Genomic DNA, 23,271 nt, shown 5'->3' with positions numbered 1-23,271 from the left:
GACAACAGCAAAAGTGGCCCAAGTACTTGGATCCCAGCTCTGGCCGTCACAGCCATTTAGGGAGTGAACCGGTGGGTGGAAGATCTCTTTCTTTCTCTCTAACTCTGCCTTTCAAATAAATGATTGTTTTTTTAGAAAGAAGAAAAAAAATCCAGGCTCCTGAGAGACGGATGAGGAAGGAAGGGCTTTCCAGAGAGCCACGTCTGAGGGGTGGCAGGAGCTGTGCTGGCAGAGCGGAAGTCCAAGAGGCAAGGAAACAGCCTCTCTGTGCCCACTAAGTAAATCACAGGTCGATCTGCACTTGAGGCACCCCAGGCAAAGAGCTGCAACGGCTCGCTCCCCGTCCGCACTCACTGTCCAGGTTATCCTGTTCGTTCAGGCCTGATTTCAGCAGCGTACAACGTGGATGTGGTGCTTCGCACCCAGCTCCCTGCTAATGCTGGAAAGCAGCAGAAGATGGCCTGAGTGCTTGGGCTCCTGGACACGCCTGGGGGACCTGGACAGAGTTCCAGGCCCCTGACTTTGGCCTGGCCCAGTCCCAGCCGTTGTGGCCATTTGGGGAGTGAACCAAGAGATAGAAGATCTTTCTGTCTCTCCCTCTCTCTGCTATTCTGCTTTCCAAATAAGTAAATAAATCTTTAAAAAAATATATATATGGGTGTGGCTGACGGTGGGGGGGGGGTGAGGAGGAGGGGGACAAAAGATCCCCGCAAATTTGGCTGTTACGTCTACAGGGTGTCACTGTAGCCGCTCTGCCCCCATGCCCCACCTGTGCTCGTCACAGCCTCCCCCTTCCCAAGCCAGCCAGGCCCGGGTCCCCGTTTCAGGCTGTCTCTGAGTCCTGTTCACTGGTGGACAAAGCACTCAGTGGAAAAGCTGGGATGCAAGCAGAGGCCCCAGGAGACCTGGCACTGCCTTCTGGAAACAGCTCCCTGCTCCTGTGGGAACGCACCAGCTAAGGCCTGGGCCCTGAAGCCTCTGCAGCGAGTCCAGAAGACACCCACACACCCAAACCGCCGGGAACGTGGCTTGCTGACCTTGGCAGGAAGGAGGGCTGAGTCGGCCTTTTGCGTAATACAAATACTCAGCGCAGCTGCCTGTGACCTGCCCACTCCCTGTCCGCTCCAAGACGGAAGGGACCTGCCAGCCAAACCCTCTCTCCCGGCAGACGCCAGACCCCAAGGACTCGGGCTCTGCTCACGGTAGGAAGTCGGGGCTGTCCGCTCCCCAGAACTGGCTGCAGATGGAAGGAAGCCCCAGCGGGACGGCCAGCCAGAAAACCCACAGAGCCGCCTGCTCCGCCTGGGGGAAAAAAAGTCTGCTTTGACACACAGGCTTGGGGAGCTATGAACTCTGGGAAGGAGCGTCTGGGTCTCCCTGCCATGGCTGATCTAGGGAGAGGAGGAGACAGGAAATGACAAGCAGGTCGGCTCAGCCAAAGAGGTCCTCTACCCCACCCTCAGCGTGGCTGACGGAGCCCCCACCACCTGCCCAACCCCTGCCCTGGGGCGCTCCCAATCTGGTCCTTTGTTTATGATGCGCTGTCACCACCCCAGCCCTAGTCACTGGTCACCAGGTCCCCCTTCCTCCCCTCTGCTGGCCTGGGCCTGACACATCCTTCTGGATCTGCCTTGATTTCTCCCACTTGCTCCGATGTCCCTCTTCCAGGGACACTTGTCACCCTGGAGTCAGTCTCACACACAAGGTTAGCACTCACTTTTCTCTCCAGCAGTTGGGTGAACATTAGTTCTGTGTTCCCAGCCACTGTCACCACTGAGAGAGCTCAGCCCGACTGTGGTGGGCTTGGAAGGCACAGGCTGACAATGGACCCCCAGGGAAAACGGCAAGTCTTTCCTGCAGACAAGGATTGCCCATGGTGCCCACACTCCAGGGCAAATGAGAGGAGCGCCTTGGGGCCTGAAATTTATTTATATGTTTATTTAAATGCAGAGTTACAGAGAGAGAGAGAGAGGAGAGAGAGAAAGAGAGAGAGATCAAAATTCCATTTGCTGGTTCACTCCCCAAATGGCCACCACAGCTTGGTCTGAGCCAGGCCAAAGCCAGGACCCTGGAACTCCATCTGGGTCTCCCACATGCATAACAGGGGCCCAAGCATTCAGGCCATCTTCTGTTGCCTTCCCAGGTGCATTAGAAGGGGGCTAGAATGGAAGTGGAGCAGAAGGGACTTGAACTGGTTACCCATATGGGAAGCCAGCCTTGTGGGTGGCGGCTTAACCCTCTGCATCACAGCACCTGGCCCCTTGGTCCTGAAATGGAGAGGCCCCAGTAGGAATGAGAGCCGAGCTGACTGATGTCTGCTTTTTGCATGGAGCCTGGTTTGGGGGAGTTAAGGTCATAAGACTGGGGTCTGATCCAGTAGGATTTCTGTCTCTCTCTGTCTCTGTCTCTGTCTCTCTGTCTCTCTCTCTCTCTCAGCACACACACAGAGAAAACATGCCGTCTGCAAGCCAGAATCCAAGCCAAATCCGGCTGGACTTTGATTGTACTTTACAGCACCAGAACTGTGAGAAAATAATTCTGTCATTGAAGGCACCCAGTCTGTGGCTTTGTCAATGAAACACCTACATTTTCTCCACTTTCTGATCCAACCAGTACTCACTGAGCCCTTTCTCCGTGCCAGGAGCCCTTGAGTGCTGAGGATGGAGCTGTGAGCAAACGGATAAAGGCCCTCTCCTCAAGGAGCTTACAGTCTAAAGTGGGAGGAAAGAGTAAAACAATCTATTAGCAAAATAGCAAATAGCGCCCCAAATGGTGGTAAGTGCAAAGAGAAGAGAAGAATAAAGAAGGAAGAGGAGAGGGCTAAGGCGGGGCTTGTCCAAAAAACCTCACTAAGAGACAGTTAAGCAAAGACCAGAAGGAGCTGAGCATCAATATCTGAAATTCGTAGAAACTCTGTCACAGGGCCAGTCCAGCACTGTGGAGCAGCTGTAAAGCCGCTGCCTGCAGCACCAGTATTCCATGTGGGTGCGGGTTCAAGTCCCGGCTGCTCCACTTCCGATCCAGCTCCCTGCTAATGCACCTGGGAAGGCTGCAGAAGATGGCCCAAGTGCTTGGGCCCCTGCACCCACGTAGGAGACCCCGATGAAGCTCTTGGCTCCTGGCTTCAGCCTGGCCCAGCCCTGGACCCCTGGATGTTATTGCCATTTGGGGAGTGAACTGGTGGATGGAAAATTAGATTTTTCTCTCTCTCTCTCTCTAACACTGTCTTTCAAATAAATAAATCAATCATTCTTTAAAAATATGGAAAAAATGGGGCCAGTGCTGTGGCATAGTGGGTAAAGCCGCTACCTGCAGTGTTGCCATTCCAAACGGACGCAGATTCGAGTCCTGGATGCTCCACTTCTGATCCAGCTCTCTGCTATGGCCTGGGGAAGCAGTAGAAGATGGCCCAAGTCCTTGGGCCCTTGCACATGCATTGTAGACCCAGAAGAAGCTCCTGGCTCCTGGCTTTGGATCAGCACAGCTCCAGCCATTGCAGCCACTTGGGGAGTGAACCAGCGGATGAAGACCTCTCTCTCTCTCTCTCTCTCTCTCTCTCTGCTTCTGCCTCTCTGTAACTTTGCCTTTCAAATAAATGCATAACTTTAAAAATCAGGGGAAAAGGCTCTAGGTACTTCTGATACTAATCCCAGCCCCTCCCGGTCAGCTGCCTGGTGACTGACTTTTAGGCAGCTGTCCTCACCCTGTTCCCCGCTTGCTGTATTGTCGGGGCCACGGGAGCACTTGAGGTCTGAGTCACACAGTTCAGGACTTAACTGTAATGGCCTCAGAGCTGACTGATACATCAGCTAGGCTGGAAGCTCCCTGGGGACAGAGTTCGCTGCTTCTTCCATAATAGCTGAGCGAGACCTGTGCCAACACTTCCATCCTGGGCTGACCCAGACCAGAGACAGCCAGAACTGCTCCTGTGTCCTGCTGGCTTGCCGTCACACGTGGTGTTTTTCTTTTCTTTTTTTTTTAATGTTTTATTTATTTATTTGAAAGGCAAGCTACAGAGAGAAGCTGAGAGAGAGAGAGAGAGAGAGAGAGAGAGAGAGAGAGAGAGAGAGATGAATCTTCCATCAGCTGGTTCACTCCTGAAATGGTCACAACCGCCTGGAATTCCATTTGGGTCTCACATGATGCAGGGGCCCAATGACTTGGGCCATCTTCTGCTGCTTTCCCAGGCACATTAGCAGGGAGCTGGATTGGAAGTGGAGCAGCCAGGACTCAAACCTGTGTCCATATGGGATGCCGACACTGCAGGTGGTGGCTTTACCAGCTATGCCACAACACTGGCCCCAGCAGTGTTTTTCAAACTGGAGCCACTGTTTGAAAATGGGACAGAAGGGGCTGGGAGCTCCAGGGGGAGCCAGGCCGAGAAGAAGGTCTGAGCGTGGCCCCTCTGTGGCACCTGTGAGAACACTGCTCAGTTACTCTCCTCATGGTCACAGACAGGAGTGCAATTTCTTGGACTTGGTCCTCTTAGAAGTGCCCAGGGTCTTACCACTCCAGGCAGGATACAGAGCTGGACTGGTTCCGAGCCCTCTCTGTAGCCCTCTCCTCCCCAGCCCTCCACCCCCGGCACCAGCACCCACTGCCTCTCTTGTCCCAGGGGAATTTGCACTGAGAAAAGATGAAAGCTTAGCCCGCCCACACGTCATTTCAGGAAGGGGAGGGGGAATCCGAGGGGGCAGAGGGATCGCTCTGGAGCAAACCCTTAAGCTAGACAGGTCAGCTGTGCTGCCTGTTGACCCCTCCTGCAGGCCTGGCCCGTGGCCCCACTGAGGGAGCAGTGCTGGCTGCTCTACCCAGGGCTGGCCTGCAAGTGGACCAGAGCTGGGCACCTGGCCACAGGCTGGCTGGCATCTCTGGAGGTAGCCTGGAATGAGGACGCCTGCTCATCACACTGGATCCCTCTAGGCTCAGTGTGGACCAAAAGACATCAAGGTGGCCCAAGTGGGAGACCCAGAAGAAGCTCCTGGTTCCTGACTTCAGCCATGTCCAACGCTGGCCATTGCGGCCATCTGAGGAGTGAACCAGCAGATGGAAGAGCTCCCTTAATCATTGTCTCTCCCTCTCTGTGTAAATAAATAAATAAATAAATCTTTTTTAAGAGAGAGCAAGTGAAAGATCGGGCAGCCAGTCAGAAAGGAGACACGGGGCTGGCGCTGTGGTGCAGCTGCCGCCTGCCGTGCTGGCATCCCCATCCCATATGGGCGCTGGTTCCAGTCCCGGCTGCTCCACTTCTGATCCAGCTCTCTGCTATGGCCTGGGGAAGCAGTGGAAGATGGTCCAAGTCCTTGAGCTCCTGTACCCATGTGGGAAGATCCGGAGGAAGCTCCTGGCTCCTGGCCTCAGATCGGTGCAGCTCCAGCTGTTATGGCCAATTGGGAAGTAAACCAGCACATGGAAGACCTCTCTCTCTCTCTGCCTCTCCTTCTCTCTGTGTGTAACTCTTTCAAATAAATAAATCTTTTGAAAGAGAAAGAAAGAAAGAAAGAAAGAAAGAAAGAAAGAAAGAAAGAAAGAAAGAAAGAAAGAAAGAAGAAAGAAAAGAAAAGAAAAGAAAAGAAAGAGAAAAGAAAGAGAAAAGAAAGAAAGGGAGAAAGAAAGGGAGAGGGAGGGAGGGAGGAGAGAGAGAGAGAGAGAGAAAGAGAAAGAGAAAGAGAAAGAGAAAGAGAAAAAGAGAAATGAGACACACGCTGTGACAGGGATACCTCACATCCCAAGAGAGCGTAGGGCCAGAAGCCAGTTCCTAGAACTGTATTGGCAATAAGCAGACCCCTGGTCCTGGTCCTAAAGTCCCACAAGCCCCTGTTGTCCAGGTGTCCTGGGAATGCACTCTGTCTCCACGAACGACAGAGCCTCCAGATGTGGAAGGGGGGACAGATGTGAGGCCTCACCACCTCAAAGCAGCAAGGCTAAGCTGCCATCTATAGTGCCAGCATCCCCGATGGGCACCAGTTCAAGTCCCAGCTGCTCCACTTCCGATCCAGCTCCCTGCTAATGAGCCTGGGAAAGCAGCGGAAGATGGCCCAAGTGCTTGGGCCCCTGCACCCACATGGGAGACCCCGAAGAAGCTCTTGGTTTCGGTCTGGCCCGGCCCCAGCTGTTACAATCATTTGGGGAGTGAACCAGAAGGTGGAAGCTCTCTCTGTTTCTCTCGTTTTCTCCTCTGTAACTCTGCCTTTTGCACAAGTAAATAAATCTTTGAGGGAGGGAAAAAAAAAAAAAAAAGGAAGAAGCAGCCAACTTCCAAAACCCCAGGACTCCAGGGCTATGTTTCCAGACTCTTCTGCATGACCTGGGCAGCAGAGCTCTTTGAGGGCCATCAAACCACAAGCCCTGCTCTGTGGAAAACGGGCAGCCCCTGAGAGAGGGGCAGGGAGGGCACGGGTGGGAAGGCGGGATTCTGCGGAGAACTGCCTTCCACCTCGCCAGGCCCAAGCGAGGCCCGGGCTGACTCCCCTCACTTCCCACCCACCTCAGGCCTCACCCTGGAGTGTGACCCTTTTTTTTTTTTTTAAGATTTATTTATTTACTTATTTGAAAAGCAGAGTTACATAGAGGCAGAGAGAGAGTCTTCCATCTGCTGCTTCACCCTCCAAATTGCCACAAGGGCCGGAGCTGCACCAGTCCAAAGCCAGGAGCCAGGAACTTCTTCTGGGTCTCCCATGTGAGTGCAGGGGCCCAAGCACTTGGGCCATCTTCCACTGCTTTCCCAGGCCATAGCAGAGAGCTGGATTGGAAGTGGAGCAGCCGGGACTCGAACTGGCACCCATATGGGATGCCGGCACTGCAGGCGGTGGCTTTACCTGCTACATCACAGCGCAGGCCCTGACCCTTTCTCTTGCAGTTCTCTCTAGATGCTTACAAAAGTGAGACTTCCCCCACTTTAAAAGAGAAAAAAAATCGATTCAGATAACGAAACACCACAATGTTGCCCATTCCACTCTGTTGTCCCCCAGGGGCTGTCCCAGGCCCAGTCTTCTCTGGAGGCCAGATGGGCTTCTTTCTGGGGCAACATAGATCTTGGAAACTGGCACTCCTAGAAGAGGAAGCAGAGCCTTAACAATACGGCTTCAAGTCTTTTCATCTCAATACTTTCAGCTTTGCCTTATCCTTTTCCAGTGCTGCCTAGGAGTCCACCGTGTAGCTGTTCCCTTCTTTGCATTAACTAGGCTATGGCCATTTGATGGGTAATTGTAGTTTTTGCACACACAAAAATGAACACAATCCTCCACTTCTCTCTGTATCCGTCCACCTTGGCAATACGATTTGAGTTCTCGTTGACAGGTGGAGTCTTATGCCTCTCACATCTGGGCTTGCCCTGGGGTTTGCTCTGGCCAATTGAAAGCAGCAGAAATGATTCTGTTCTGGTTCCAAGGCCAGGACTCAAGAGGTCACGCACATTTCAACTTGACCTTTTGGAGCCCTTGTTATCTCATGTGCACAAGTCCCAGTTAACCCGCTGGGTGGTGAGCGTTACATGACAGTCGTCCTTGTCACCCCAGTCAACCCCAGAGGCCAGGGCTCCAAGCTGACCTGCAGCTGACCACAGCTGCTCAAGGAGGCCCCGCTGGCTGGGAGGAACCCTTGAGCCGCAGACCACACGACAATAAATGGTGATCTAAAGTCACTGACTTTGGAATCCTTTGCTGCATGGAGGTGAGTGGCACATTTGCTGTTCCCCAAGTTTTGTCACTACAAACAAGGCTGCAGTTAATTTTCCTGCACACATATTTTGCAGGCCTGTGCCAGTCAGTATCCATAGGACACATTCCTAGAAGAAATACCACTGGATATTCCGTACAGCTCACACCAACTGCCACTGTCACTAGCGATCTATTACAGTTCCTTATTTCCTCACACCTTCTCCCAAACCAAACATCAGATTTTTTTGGTTTTCGCCAGTCTCACACAATCTCAACAGACATTAAGTTTCAATTTCTTCAATGAGAGCCATGGCCGATTGTCTCATGTGACTTTAGCTGCCTTATTCTGTGAATTGTCTGCGCATGACCTTCATCGACACTGGGCTTTGATCTCCCTCTCCCTGACCTGGAGAAGCTCCACACGATGAAGGAAACCAGCGTGCTAGCTGTGTGTGACGTGGATATTGTTCTGTCTGTGGCTCGGGTTGTTATTTGGCCGATGGTATTTTCCGCCAGGTAGAAAGTGTCGGCCTTTAGGTAAGCAAACGTATCAATCTTTGGAGTCGTCTGGGTTTGTGTCTTACTGAGTGAGACAGGCTTTCCCACTAAGCGACTATTGAATCTGACAGGTGGAGGAAGGGCAGGGAGAGTGGGCCCAAAGCTCCATATAAGTCCACTTGATTAAGCTGAGTAATTGTATTATGCAAATTGTCTGTGCTCGGACTGATTTTTTTTTTTTTGGTCTGATCCATCTATTAATTGCCAAGAGACATGTAAAAATCTATCACCGTGATTATACCATCACCGATTTCTCCTTGGATGGCTGGCCGTTTGTGTTTGTGTGTTCTGAGGCTGTGCTTCTGACGTGTACCTGCTCAGAACCGCTGTTGCCCCAAGGCTCGGCATCTTACTGTTATCCATCTCACCCTACACATGCTTTTCTCTTGAATCCTACTCTTTCCAGTTACACACAGCTACGTCAGCTTTCCGTGAGCTGGTGTTGTCTTTTAGATTCAGCTTTTCCTCTAGACTCATATTTTAGGTGTGCTTGTTAACAGCATATGGGTAGATGTCGCTTTCTTTTCTGCCAATAAAACCTGACAATCTCATTCTTTTTTTAATTTCCATTTTTAATCACCAAATAATAATTGTACATATTTAAGAAGTATAACATGATATGTTCATATGTATATTATGGAATGATTATAGTAGGCTGATTAACAGGTCAGTTTATATAATCTTTTTTTGAATGAAACAATTGAAAATCTATTGTTTTGGCAAATTTTTAAAAAGATTTATTTCTTCATTGAAAGGCAAAGTGACAGAGAGACAGAGTGAGAGAGAGATCTCTCAGCTGATGGAGGATCTCTGGCTCTCTGCCTTTCAAATAATTTGATTAAATAAATTTTTAAAAGAAGATATTAGAAAATAGCAATAATTTTGGAACAATTTTTAAATCCTTCTATTTTTTTCATAATATGCATGCACCTTTTGAAGATTCCCTGTGTTAACTCCGGTTGTTACACTGTGCACCAAATCTTGCGAACTTTAAGCAGGATCTCTCCATTCCCCATCTTCCCCCACTCCCAGCCTCTGGTAACCAACATCCTAGTCTCTATGTCTACGAATTAGCCTTTTTGAAATTCTACCTATAGGTGACATCATACGATATTTGACAATCTCTTTTTTACTGCCAGGACATATTTTACCTTTATTTCTATCATGTTTATTGCTTTTATATTTTCACTGATTTTTCTCTCCATACTAAGTTGATTGTCTTCCTTTCCATTAACATTTTTTTTTTTTTTTTTTTGGCCAGGCAGAGTTAGACAGTGAGAGAGAGAGACAGAGAGTTATAGACAGTGAGAGAGAGACAGAGAGAAAGGTCTTCCTTCTGTTGGTTCACTCCCTAATGGCCGCTACGGCCGGTGCTGCGCTGATCCGAAGCCAGGAGCTGGCCTCCCGGTCTCCCATGCAGGTGCAGGGACCCAAGCACTTGGGCCATCCTCCGTTGTCCTCCTAGGCCACAGCAGAGAGCTGGACTGGAAGAGGAGCAACCAAGACTAGTACCCGGTGCCCCAACCAGGACTAGAACCCGGAGTGCCGGCGCTGCAGGCGGAGGATTAGCCAAGTAAGCCACGGCGCTGGCCTCCATTAACTTTTTTAAAGATTAATTAATTTATTTGAAAAGCAGAGTTACAGAAGGGCAGAGGAAGAGACGCGGGTGGGGGTCTTGCATCCACTGGTTCACTCCCAAGATGGTCACAACAGCTGGAGCTGTGCCAATCTGAAGGCAGGAGCCAGGAGATTCTTCTGGGTCTCCCATGCAGGTGCAGGCTTTCCCAGGTCATAGCAGAGAGCTGGAGGGGAAGTGGAGCAGCCAGGACATGAACCAGCGCCCATAAGGGATGCCAGCACTGCAAGTGGCAGCTTTACCTGCTACACCACAGCACTGGGCCCCTTTTCTACTATTTTTAGAAGTTATTTTTTCTATTTCTGTTTTGTGCAGTGTTTCCCTAACATGTTTAGTGTGTGCCACAAGGCTGGGTTCTCCAGGAAGCAGACACTAAATGGACTTAGGTGTGCAAACAGATTTGGGAGGAATAATACTGTAAAAAAGGAAAGAAGCAGAATGGAGAGACCAGAGCTGCCCCACAATGTCTCTGCCAGGCCAGAGGGAACTATGAAATCTCTCCTCCTGGTAGAAATGGCCAGGCCCTTTTGCACCACCCTAGAGACCACTGCCTCACTCAGTCAATGGCCAGTGGCTGCTCTGAAAACAGGAGGACCTTGGCTTGAAAGCTGAGGCAAATTCTCATTCTCCACATTAGCAGGAAGCTGGAGCCAGGAGACAAGGCTGGGAACCCAACCCATGTACTTCAGTGTGGGATACAGGCAACTGAGCTAAATGCCCACTTCCATTCTTGCCTCTTAAGTCTTCTGTTTCCAATTTTATTCTTCCTGAAGTACATCCTCTGCATGTTTCCAGCGAGACTGTTAGTATTTCTGTCTTTGTTCTGAAATGCTTTTATTTTACCCCCTACTCTTGAATGATAGTTTATCCGGGTATAAAAACATTTTTTTTTTTTAGGCATCATGGTGAACATTTCACTACATGATTTTCAGACTTCATTGTTACTGTTGAGAAATACAGTAACAGCCTCATTGTCACTCCCTTGTGAACTGTTTTGGTTGCTTTTAATGTTTCCTGGTAGCCTCTGAGGTTCTGCACTTTCACCACTATGTGGTAGGCTTAGTTTAATTGATTCTGCCTGAGACCCTTGTGATTTCTGAATCTATGATTCATGGTGCTCATCAACTCTGGAAAATTACCAGCCATTACTCCTGTAAATACTGAATCTCTCTCAGTCCTTTTATTTTTCTTTCTGGAAACTCTGTTAACTATAAACCTTTTAAGTCAGTTCCTCACATCTTTCAACATCTTTCTAGTATTTTATATCTCTTTAACCCTTTGGAACCTGGACACTATTTCTAATAGTTTACCTTTTGTATAAATGTAGAATTTCATACAACTATATTTTAATTTCAGTGCCTATATTTTCATCTCTTATGCCTGTCATTTTTCATTGTATTTTTTTTTTACTTCTCTTTCATTGTACATGATTTCATTTATGTCTTTCATCATTTTGAACTTTTTTTGTTTTCTTTATTTTTAATGCTGGAGTTTTTCTTAACTTGTTTTTTTATTTTAAAAACTTTTCTCAGCATGTATCTTTAAGAATTCCAAGCTTGCATTCTTAAGTCGGAGGACACATGCTTGGCAGGGGTTGTTTCTTTAATTCTGAGCCCATGAACTCCATCTGCGGGAGCCTGGCAAGGCCTAGGCTAGGGTGTGTCCTTCCTGGGGATTCTGTTTGCTGCTGCGCATCTCCTCAGGCTCCTAGCATGGTCAGCCTTGGGCTACTATCTCAGCTTGAGGATCCCTGGACCACCCCGGTCGAGTAAATTAGGACCAAATTCAGCCAAGGAACAGGCTGTGACTGCAAATCCTCAGGAGACACAATCCCAAGCAGACCCAAGGCAAAGCAGACAAGTGTCCTTGCTGGCTCCTTCTGCCAGCAGAAGAACATGTTTTAGTCCATTACGTCATTAACCATGGAACCCATCCACGATCCTAGCTTTAAGCCAGAGACTCAATTCCAATCCCTCTGCTGGAAGGGACTAACCATGTGTCTCCGAGGAATTCTGGACCCACCCTCTAGTTATCACCAGTGCGATAACAAGCCGCCCTGCTATGAGGGCTGCCACAGGCTCTGGTCACATACGTGGTCAAAAAGTTCATGGCAAACAGAACTGAAAGATAAGCAGAAAATTTTGAAATCCATGCATACTTGGGGTCTTCCAAAGGTTTGTGGAAAATATGTATTATGAAAAAACTATGCATGGATTTCAAAAAGAAAACTTTTGCACCAAAATAAACTTACCTTTTATTTTTAATAAAATCCTTTAAAACATCTATTTAGGGGCCAGTGCTGTGGCACAACAGGTTAAAGCCACAGCCTGCAGTGCCGACATCTCATATGGGTGGCGGTTCGAGTCCCAGCTGCTGCACTTCCATCCAGCTCTCTGCTGTGGCCTGGGAAAACAACAGAAGATGGCCCAAGTCCTTGGGCCCCTGCACCCACGTGGGAGACCTGGAAGAAGCTCCTGGCTCCGGATCCTCTCAGCTCTGACCATTGTGGTCATTTGGGTTGTGAACCAACAGATAGAAGACCTCTCTCTCTCTCTCTCTCTCTAGCTCTGTTAACTGTCTTTCAAATAAATAAAATAAATCTTAAAAAACAAAAGCACATTTATTTATTTTCATTATATCTGAAAGGCAGAGAGACAGAGCTCTTCCAGCTACTGGTTCCCTCCCCAAATGCCCACAACAGACAGGGTTGGGCCAAGCTGAAGCCAGGAGCCTGGAATTCCATCCAGGTCTCCCATGTGAGTGGCAGGGATGCAAGTACTTGAGCCACATCTGTGCCTTCTCAGGGTGCACTTTAGCAGCAAGCTGGCTTGCAAGTGGAGCCAGGACCTGAAGCAGGCATTGTGCTATGGGAGCCAGGACCTGAAGCAGGCATTGTGCTATGGGATACAGGACCTGAAGCAGGCATTGTGCTATGGGATACAGGACCTAAAGCAGGCATTGTGCTATGGGATACAGGACCTGAAGCAGGCATTCTGCTATGGGATACAGGACCTGAAGCAGGCATTGTGTTACGGGATACAGGACCTGAAGCAGGCATTCTGCTATGGGATACAGGACCTGAAGCAGGCATTGTGTTACGGGATACAGGACCTGAAGCAGGCATTCTGCTATGGGATACAGGACCTGAAGCAGGCATTCTGCTATGGGATACAGGACCTGAAGCAGGCATTGTGCTATGGGAGCCAGGACCTGAAGCAGGCATTGTGCTATGGGATACAGGACCTGAAGCAGGCATTGTGCTATGGGATACAGGACCTGAAGCAGGCATTCTGCTATGGGAGACATCAAGCAGCATCTTTACCACTGTCCAAACCCCTGCCGCTCCAGGAACCTCCTGAAGTACTCTCCTATTTTCCCGTCTGAATCCCACTCCCGGGGATTTCTTTCTATAATAAACTCAGCTATGTGTTTAAAGGACTACTTGATAGAACCAGATTTCTGGGTGATATACAGCAGAGAAATTTTCCAATTGCACTCATATTAGCTCACTGCATTGACAAATTAAGATCTGACTCTCCTCACAGCTGTTGCTTCCTCAGACACTTCACGGCCCCCATATTAATAAATTTATTGCCTCGGCTGCTTCCTGTTGAATACTTGGTCTCTCCCTCTCTGTTAATTAAATCCTCACCAATAGGTACTTGATTGATCCTGTCTGGACAGAGCTCATCACCCCAAGGCTCCCATAGGCCCTGCGAGGCAGTTCCAATGGGATGCAGCTGGGGAAGAAGGAGGAGGGTGTCCAGCACTGACCCAACACGCCCTCGAGCAGGAGAATTTCCTGAGAAGGGTCCGTGGACCCAGAGGCGCCACCAGACACATTTCTAACACAGTCCCCCTATGAGGAGACCGTCACTACTGAACAGCATTTTCCCCACGAGCAAATGGGCGAGCACACAGCTAAACAGCTGGTTAACCAGCCCACGGCCAACCGTGTCGGCTAACGTAGGTGTGGGTTTGAAAGGCAGTCCCTAACGAGCTGCTGGTCTACATTTTTGCTGATAAGTTGGACACAGAGATCAGAGCCAGTTTATACACTCCACGCAGGACCCAGCGTTGAAAGGGACTGGTCACACATTCCAGAAATGAGGTTCAGATGGCTTCAACCGATCGGAATCAACGAGATTAAACTTAACACGGATTATGTAAAGCCCTTAAGTTAGGTCCAAAATACCAACTGTGAATCACGGGGCTGCTGTGACCTGAACTGGCAGAAACTCAGGGACCAAGGGTCTGGGGGTTTTAGCGGCAGTAATCTTAACCTGGCCCCGACAGGTCTCCCTCAACTCCTACGCAAATTCTCCCGGCCCCAGTGGGACACGTGGGTCCCACGGAAACAGGCCTTCCCAGGGGCCGCCCGGCCTCTGTGGGCTTGGATCCGAGATTACCTTGTTTCGTCAGCCCCACGTTTGGCTCTGCCTCTGCCCGTTCTCTTCCGCACGTCGACTCGGCCCTGCCAATTCTATGCACGATTTGGTTTCCTGGGCCCCGCTTTCATTTCTCTGCTCCTTGGTCATTTTACGCACCGTCTTCCAGGTGCTGGAAAGCCAGCTCATGTTAAGAACTTCGGAAAGGACCAAGGGGCAGAGACCACGGGACGCATCATGCATCTCCAAGTTAGAGAGGAGAGGGCCTGCCTTGCTCCGGCCAGCAGTAAGGGAACCAGAGCGGAGAGAGTATGCAGGACCAGGTGTCTGTTCACACAAGCCATTACTGTATGAAAGGCGATAGGTGCTTTGGGCCTTGCAAAGGGAGAGCTTTCCAACAAACGGGATGCATTTCATCTCACTGGAGTGCTGCAGGCGGGTCCCGGACCTCCTCCTGGGAATACTGCAGGGCTCATTGCTGCAGTGAGTGAGGGGACTAGACTCCTCTAGTAGCGAAAGCGTGGTCCTGTCGTACCATGTTGAAGCCAGGCCAGCTCTCTCTGAAAGACACCCGACCAAAACGAATCCTCCGGGAGAGGTGGTGGACTACAGGCTGTCACGGCTGCAGAAACATCTGCAAATACTTCTCTACCTGTCCACTCTAGCCCTTTAAGTCAGCCCAACCCACTCACGGGTCGCACCTGCAGAAGATAAAGGCTGGCTGAAAATAGCCACGGGTGTTCGAGCAATTTCCCAGAAACTCCGTCCTCTGATTTGGCTCAGATTCCATCTTACCCTCCTCCAGCCCCCTGGCTCTGACTTCCTCTCAGTTATTTGAACCTTGGATTTACTGATCCTGCAGACAGGTTTTCAGACTCAGTGACCATGAGACTCACCCAGGAAGTGTTAACGCGCAGTTTGCTGTGCTGGGCCCTATGCTAGGGGCGGTTAAGCAGGTCTGGGGTGGGCCCAGGAATGTGCTGCTTTAGCAAATCCCCAGGTGCTGCTGAGGCTGTGGCACAGCTCCCTCTCTGCAAGAACCTTCCGTCTGTCTAGCCCCACGAAAACCTGCCTCTGCCTGCCTGCAACTCTAACCGGGTCTCCCACATGGGTGCAGGGGCCCAAGCATCTCCTGCTGCTTTCCCAGGCGCATTAGCAGGGAGCTGGATCAGAAGTGGAGCAGCCGGGACTCAAACCAGTGCCCATATGGGATGCTGGTGGAGGATGTCCAACCAGACAGCTGAAAGTAGACAGTGGGAGTCAAATAGAATAGCTAGCTCTGATCTATGGCAGGCCACCATAAACACTTTCTTAATTGTTTTGATTTACTTTCATTTTATTTGAAAGGGTTAGAGAGGGTAGAGATAGATCTTCCACCTGCTGGTTCATTCCTTTTTTTTTTTTTTTTACTGGCAGAGTGGACAGTGAGAGAGAGACAGAGAGAAAGGTCTTCCTTTGCCGTTGGTTCACCCTCCAATGGCCGCTGCGGCCGGTGCGCTGTGGCCGGCGCACCGCGCTGATCCGAAGGCAGGAGCCAGGTGCTTCTCCTGGTCTCCCATGCGGGTGCAGGGCCCAAGGACTTGGGCCATCCTCCACTGCACTCCCTGGCCACAGCAGAGAGCTGACCTGGAAGAGGAGCAACCGGGACAGAATCCGGCGCCCCGACGAGGACTAGAACCCGGTGTGCTGGTGCCGCAAGGCGGAGGATTAGCCTAGTGAGCCGCGGCGCCGGCCTCATTCCCTTCTAATGCCCTCAACAGCCAGGGCTGGACCAGGAGCCCTGAGTTGCCACCCAGCAAGTCTCCCACGTGGGTGGCTGGGGCCCTAGTACTTGAGCCATCATCTGCTGCCTCCCAGGGTCTGCATTAGCTGGAAGCTGGATTGGAAATAAAGCAGCCAGGACTTAACCCAGGTACTCTGATGTGGGATCCGGGTGTCTTAACTGTTGCTCCGAACTCCTATCCCCCAGAGCAAACCTGTAAGGAAGATAATGCTATTATCCTCTTTTCGCTGATAGGAAAATTGCAGTACAGAGGGGCGGCACCTGGCGTGATGTCACACAGATGAACACGATGGAGCCAGGACAAGCCCTGAGAGAGAGCCCTAAGCCTGAGCGCCCCTCACCGCGCAGCAGGGCCTGGGCTGACTTACGCAGCCTCTGACGTCTGGGCTCAGCCTCCCTGTTCTGCTGAAATGTTTGCCAACACTCCACCCCCACCCCCACCCCTACCCTCGGGATCTAATTTTCTTTCCTTACCACCCCCATGCCCCTTGAAAGGGTCTTGTTCCCTGGTCTAGGAATTTAATTTCAAGCATCAGCAAGCAGAGAAATCAGGGGGTGTCCAGGGCAGGGCCTGAGAGCAGGCCAGGCACATCCACTGGCCATGAAAGTGAACCTGACTCCAGCTCAAGTCTTCACTGCTTTTCAGCAACTTTGTTGAGGGGGCACTGCTGGGGGCGGGGCACTGCTGGGGGCATGGCTCCCCCAGGGGCTGTCCCAGAAATGGTAGAAGTCAAGAGAGGTCTTGGCAACTTCTAGGTGGTTTTTTCTTTATACAAGATTTTATTTATTTATTGTTTACTTGAGAGTCAGAGTTACACAGAGAGAGGAGAGGCAGAGAGAGAGAGAGAGAGGTCTTCCATCCAATAGTTCACTCCCCAATTGGCCACAACGGCCGGAACTGTGCCTATCTGAAGCCAGGAGCCAGGAGCTTCTTCCGGGTCTCCCACATGGGTGCAGGGGCCCAAGGACTTGGCCCATCTTCCATTGCTATCCCAGGCCATAGCAGAGAGCTGGATTGGAAGTGGAGCAGCTGGGACTAGAACCAGCACCCATATTGGATGCCGGTGCTTCAGGCCAGGGCGTTAATCCGCTGCACCACAGCGCCAGCCCCATCTAGGTTGTTTCTTAAAAAAATGATTTATTGGGGCCGGCTCTGTGGTGTACAGAGCTAAGCCTCTGCCTGCAGCACTGGCATCCCATGTGGGCACCAGTTTGAGTCCTGGCTGCCTCTCAAATAAATAAGTCTTTTAAAAAATATATTTGCTTTTATTTGAAAGAGCAACTGAGAAAGAAAGAGAGAGAGAGATCTCCCAACTGCTGGTTCACTCCCCAGATGGCCAGGCGAGGCTGAAGCCAACAGGCTAGAACTCCATCCTGGTCTCCCACATGGGTGACAGGGGCCCAATCACTTGGGCCACCATCCACTGTCTTCCCAGGCGTGCTAGCAGCGAGCTGGAATGGATGTGGAGCAGCTGGGACTCCAACCCAGGCACCCCAATATGGAATGCCGGCTGTCGCTCCCCGCCTTCATGGAGGAACGACACAGGACCCTGCGTTGTTCTTTTGTCTGCTCGGCCCTTCCCGGGTTTGCTGCTGGTTCTTCCCGGGTTGGCTACCATCCCTTCCACCTCCGTGGAAGGGCGGTTCCCCCTAGCCACTTTCCCCACTTCCGCGGGGGAGCGGCACACCGCCGGCCGGCTCTCTCGGGGGCTGCACAGGTGTTCCTTCAGATAGATGTTCCCCTTAGATGTTCCTGGTGCATGTTGTCTCTCTCCTCCTTTATAGTCCTCTTCCACCAATCCCAACTCTGCTACCCACGCGCCGAGTACGCTGCTCTCCTCCAATCAGGAGTAGGTCCTACAGTTTATTGGTTGAACTGGAGGCAGCTGTGTAGAAGCTGTTTCTCCCTTCTCAGCGCCACATTGTGGGAGAGCAGATGCATAGAATAAGTCTTAATTCCAGTAACTTAGTCTAGTCCGGGTTGCTCCCCACAGCCGGCCATCCCAAGAGATGGTTTAAGTCGCTGCGCCAGAGCCCCAGCCCTCATTTCCAGGTTCTGAGGATATCTCCAAAAGAGGGGTTTATTACAAACGTTTGCATGAAGCAAGCCATCAGATTTAACACCCCAAACAGACCAGCTGGGCGACATAACTGCGATTTCACAAGATGGCTGATCACAGCAGTACTGACACTGCCCGGAAGCCAGTGTGCCCCAGCCCAGAGGCGAGCTATGGTCTCCATGGAGTGCTGTGTGCGGACGTCTCCCCCGCCTGGCGGGCAGCTGGCTCCTGTCAGGGACACCCACCTGCAGGCACAATCCAGGGCCGAGGTCTCCCCTCTGGCCCACCCCTGATGGCACACAGGCTCCTTCTTGGGTTCCTTGCAGAGTCCAATCCAGATCCGCCTGCCCCAGGCCGGGTTCCCAGCCAGCTTCCTCCCTTCTTAAGCCCCAGCTGAATCTCTCCCAGCCTCATTCACAGCTGTCCTGAAATTGAAAACTCATCAGGCTCGGGCCCATTGGCCAACAGTTTTTTTTCTTTTTTTTTTTTTAAGATTTATTTATTTATTTATTTGAAAGTCAGAGCTACACAAAGAGAGAAGGAGAGGCAGAGAGAGAGAGAGAGAGAGAGAGAGAGAGAGAGAGAGAGAGAGATCTTCCATCCACTGGTTCACTCCTCAGATGGCCACAACAGCTGGAGCTGCGCCGATCCAAAGCCAGGAGCCAGGAGCTTCCTCCAGGTCTCCCATGTGGGTGCAGGGGTCCGAGGACTTGGGCCATCTTCTACTGCTTTCCCAGGCCATAGCAGGGAGCTGGATTGGAAGTAGAAAAGCCGGGTCTCGAACCAGCGTCTACAGGGGATGCTGGCACTGCAGGCAGTGGCTTTACCCGCTATCCCACAGCGCCTGCCCCTGGCCAACATTTTAATTGGCATCTAACGGTCCCTGTGATCCTGAGGATTCCTTGCCTCCTACTGAGGGAGCACACTGCGAAGCCACTGTGTGCTTTGCACCTCTGGCTGTGGACCTGGACCCAGTGGAGTCCACGGCCTGCCTCTTCTTTATTAACAGAGGGGTCACTGTTTTGTTTTCGTTTGCTGACCTAGCCTTTCCGAGAAGCTGTGGGCGCCTGTCCCCACCCAATGTCTGGCACAAGACGACTGTGGGAGCAACCTTGGGCTGTTTGGGTACCAGCCAGCTGCGGGACCAACAGCTGAGTCTCCACCCGCCCCACTCCTGCTGCCACCATAGCAGCCAGGAGTAGGTACATCCTAGCCTGTGGATGAGGTTAGCAGGTGAAATGGGACACCCAATTAAATTTGAATTTCAGAAGAACAATAGACATATTTTAGCATAAGTATATCCCCTGCACTCCTGGGGATTCACTTATACTTTTAAAAGTATCCATTGTTTATCTCAAACTCAAATTTAACTGTGAGTGCTATCTGTATTTTTATTTGCTAAATTTGGTAACACTAAGAGTACATCAAATACTCCAGTTAAATAAAAGTTCAGTGGAAAGTATTACCAATGAAAATAAGCATCCAGGCCAGCGCTGCGGCTCACTAGGCTAATCCTCCGCCTTGCGGCGCCGGCACACCGGGTTCTAGTCCTCGTCGGGGCGCCGGATTCTGTCCCGGTTGCCCCTCTTCCAGGCCAGCTCTCTGCTGTGGCCAGGGAGTGCAGTGGAGGATGGCCCAAGTCCTTGGGCCCTGCACCCCATGGGAGACCAGGAGAAGCACCTGGCTCCTGCCATGGGATCAGCGCGGTGCACCGGCCGTGGCAGCCATTGGAGGGTGAACCAACGGCAAAGGAAGACCTTTCTCTCTGTCTCTCTCTCACTATCCACTCTGCCTGTCAAAAAAAAAAAAAAAAAGAAAAGAAAATAAGCATCCAACCAGCCTAGCAAAAGTTACACGCCTGCCCATGGCTAGGGAGCAGCAGACATCTGGGGAATGACCACAACTGACCCTGTGTCCAGAGGAGAGGGGACTCCCCATAATGACATTGCAATGCCACTCACAAAAACAGGTGAAACGCAAAACACTCAAAGGTAACAGAGCCTGCCATGGCTACCACTTACCCTTTATGAAGATGATGTGGGGTGAGTGAGAGAAAAAATCAGAGCAGGGTGTGTGCCATATAAAAGTCTAACTCCCTAGGGCCAGTGCTGTGGCACAGTGGTTAAAGCCCCAGCTGCAGCGCCCGCATCCCATACAGGCACCGGTTCAAGTCCTGGCTGCTCCACTTCTGATCCAGCTCCCTACTAATTCGCCTGGGAAAGTAGTGGAAGATGACCCAAGTCCTTGGGCCCTTGCATCCACATGGGTAACCTGGAGGAAACTCCTGGCTCCTGACTTCAGAACAGCTCAGTTCTGGCTGTTGCAGCCATTTGGGGAGTGAACCAGCAGGTGGAAGACCTCTCTCTCTCTCTCTCTGTCTCTACCTCTCCCTGTAACTCTTTCAAATAAATAAATCTTTTAAAAAAAGATCCCTATCTCTCCTCTACCGTAAAGGCACTTACATCCCCCAAAAGTAAAGGAGGTTGAGGAGATCTCGATCTTGCTCTACTGCAGGACTGGTCACTCTAAGTTCCTCCTCCCTGAACTGAGTGGTGGCAGGGATGCACCTCAGACCAACAGGGAAGGAACGAGCCCCATTGGAAAACCTTTTCAATTGAAAAAGAAAAAAAAGTTCATCCGGAACATTCGCAAGAGGATTTTTTTTTTTTTTTTGTCAAATGATGCAATATTTTTAAAGCAATAGTGACCATGCTTTTGAAAACCAGGGCTGATTACCAGGTGTATTAAAAACGGCCTTGGGGAAATCTCTGTGCAAATATTTCTCTTTTAGTTTAATTTCAAAGACAACTTAAAAGGAAAACGGAGAGATGTCTGCTGTAGAAAAGTAGCAATCACTCGCACCTGGACAGCCTGCGTTCCATCCCAGAATCTGCAGTATTCCGTGCACAGATGGGAGAGCCTGAGTGTGCAGCAGGAGACACAGGGCCCAGCAGGCACACGGCAGAGAGGCGAAGCGGCTCCACCAAGGTCAAACACAGACACAGGTGGACCTGAGAGAACTGCTCCCGCCCCGTGGCCATCACACAGCTCCCAGAGCTGGAGAGAGAGGGGCTGTGCAGTGGGAGGTCCCTGCTGGCCCCAGGGTTGAAGCCTCTGCAGCTGGAGCCAGTAAGGCCATGGCCAAGTTCACGGAGCACCTGCTGCAGGCATGGCTTCATCAGCACCGCAGGAAGAATGAAGCAGACGCGCATCCTGCCAAGGAGCATGAGACAAGCTCACAAGAAAAAACTGGCTCACATATACACAGTGGCTTAGTGCTCTCTGACAAGAGATGAGAAGGGAGCTGTCAGGGAGGCTGGGAGGGGGCATACAGGCCTTCCTCTGGGCCTGCAAATGTAGCAGTGACTTATTTTTCATTTTTAAAGATTTATTTGAAAGCCAGAGTGACAGAAAGAAAGAGAGCTCTTCCATTCACTGGTTCACTCCCCAAATGGCTGCAACAGCCAGGGCTGGGCCAGGCTGAAACAAAGAGCCAGGAGCTCCATCTGGGTCTCCCAGGTGGGTGGCAGGGGCCCAAACACCTAGGTCATCTTCTGTTGCCTTCCCAGTTTCATTGGCAGAGAGCATGACGGGAAGCAGAGCTGCTGGGACTTGAACCAGCATTCATATGGGATGCCGGTGTCGCAAGCTTTGGCTTGATCTGCTATGCCACAGTGCTGGCCCCGTAGGTGACATTGAGCTGTTGCTATAATAGAATATAGCTAGAAACTCTCCTATGATAGCACAGAACATTTCATATTGTTTCCTCAGGCCTTATACTCTACCCGACTGTTTTCTCTGCCGCAAAACTAGAGAACTCTGGCCCTTCCCGCCAATAAATGCAAAATACGGGGCCTGTGTTGTGTCACAGCAGGGTAAGCCACCACTCTGATGCCACCAACATCCCATGTGAGCACCAATTCAAGTCCCTGAAGTTCCACTTCTGGTCCAGCTCCAGGCTAATGTGCCTGGGACGCAACAGGCGACGGCCCAAGTGCCTGGGCCCCTGCCACCCGCCTGGGAGACCCAGATGGAGCTCCAGGCTCCTGGCTTCAGCCTGGCCCAGCCCTGGCTCTCGCACCCACTTAGGGAGTGAACCAGCAGATAGAAGATCTCTGTCTCTGTCTCTGTAACTCTGCCTTTCAAATAAATAAAATACTCCTAAAAAAAAAAAAAAAAAAAAGGAGCGAGAGAAAAAAAATGCAAAATAAGCTCCAGGCTGACCCCAGACCTTGCCAGAAACCAGACGGGTGGCCTCCTCCAAGGAGTTCAGAGGGTTTGGGTTAGTGTGTTCCTGTCCTGTTTGTGTTTCGCTCGTTTCTCACCCCACCCAGTCCTTTTTTTGACTCTCTCTCTTTTCTTCCTTTCCTTCCCACAGAAGAAAAACTCACGATCAGACCACAAGACAAGGAGAGCGAGGAGGCTCTTGGATTCGCGCCCATTTGGCTGAACTCTGGGGGCAAGCGACAGTTCCTGGTAGGGCTGTGCCTGTGCTGGAAGAAGAGGCAGACTGACCAGGACAGGACCCCCAGCTGGGCATGTCCCTCCCCATCCTCTGAAAGTTCGTGGAACGCAGGACGAGACGGAGGTCAGCAGATGGCCCCCACCAGTGGCGCCCACCATCTCTGATGGCCACAACAATGGCCACCAGGCAGCCTGGATGTTCTGGAAGTTTCCACCTAGATTTCCATGCTGGGGTTGGCACTGTGGTGCTGCGGGTCAAGCCGCCACCTGAGACATCCCATGCTGCAGCACCAGCTTGTCCCACCTGCTCTACTTCCAATCCAGCTCCCTGCTAATGCACCTGGGAGGGCAGCTGAGGATGGCCTAAGCACTTGGGCCCCTGTCACCCACATGGCAGACCCAGATTGAGTTCCAGGCTCCTGGCTTCAGCCTGGCCCAGCCCTGGCTGGCTCTTGTGACTACTTGGGGATTAGAAGATTCCTCTCCCTCTCTGTGCCTCCCGACTCTTGTCACTCTGCCTTTCAATTAAATAAATAAATAAATAAATATTAAAAAAGTCATGCTCAGGGCCGGCACTGTGGCACAGCAGGTTAAGCTGCTGCCTGCAGTGCCAGCATCCCATATGGGTGCCAGTTCCAGTCCCTGCTGTTCTACTTCCAACCCAGCTCCCTTGCTGATGCGCCTGGGAAAGCAACAGAAAACAGCCCAAGTGCTTGGGCCCCTG

The 23,271-nt window shown here is 51.1% G+C and overlaps 1 long non-coding RNA gene across 4 annotated transcripts in view; it reads right to left on the bottom strand.

Moving 5' to 3' along the window:
• LOC103352163 (uncharacterized) overlaps window positions 1-23,271 on the bottom strand; it is a 56,333-nt gene that overhangs the window by 16,420 nt on the left and 16,642 nt on the right. For all 4 annotated transcript variants that reach the window (XR_011386373.1, XR_007913968.2, XR_011386374.1 and 1 more), the window contains one exon: window positions 2,621-2,711. This is a non-coding gene — a long non-coding RNA (uncharacterized lncRNA). The remainder of the gene's footprint in view (window positions 1-2,620; window positions 2,712-23,271) is intronic.

Source organism: Oryctolagus cuniculus, chromosome 2 (genome assembly GCF_964237555.1).
Source record: "Oryctolagus cuniculus chromosome 2, mOryCun1.1, whole genome shotgun sequence".
NCBI lineage: Eukaryota > Metazoa > Chordata > Mammalia > Lagomorpha > Leporidae > Oryctolagus > Oryctolagus cuniculus.
This window is presented reverse-complemented; position numbering and strand designations above follow the sequence as displayed.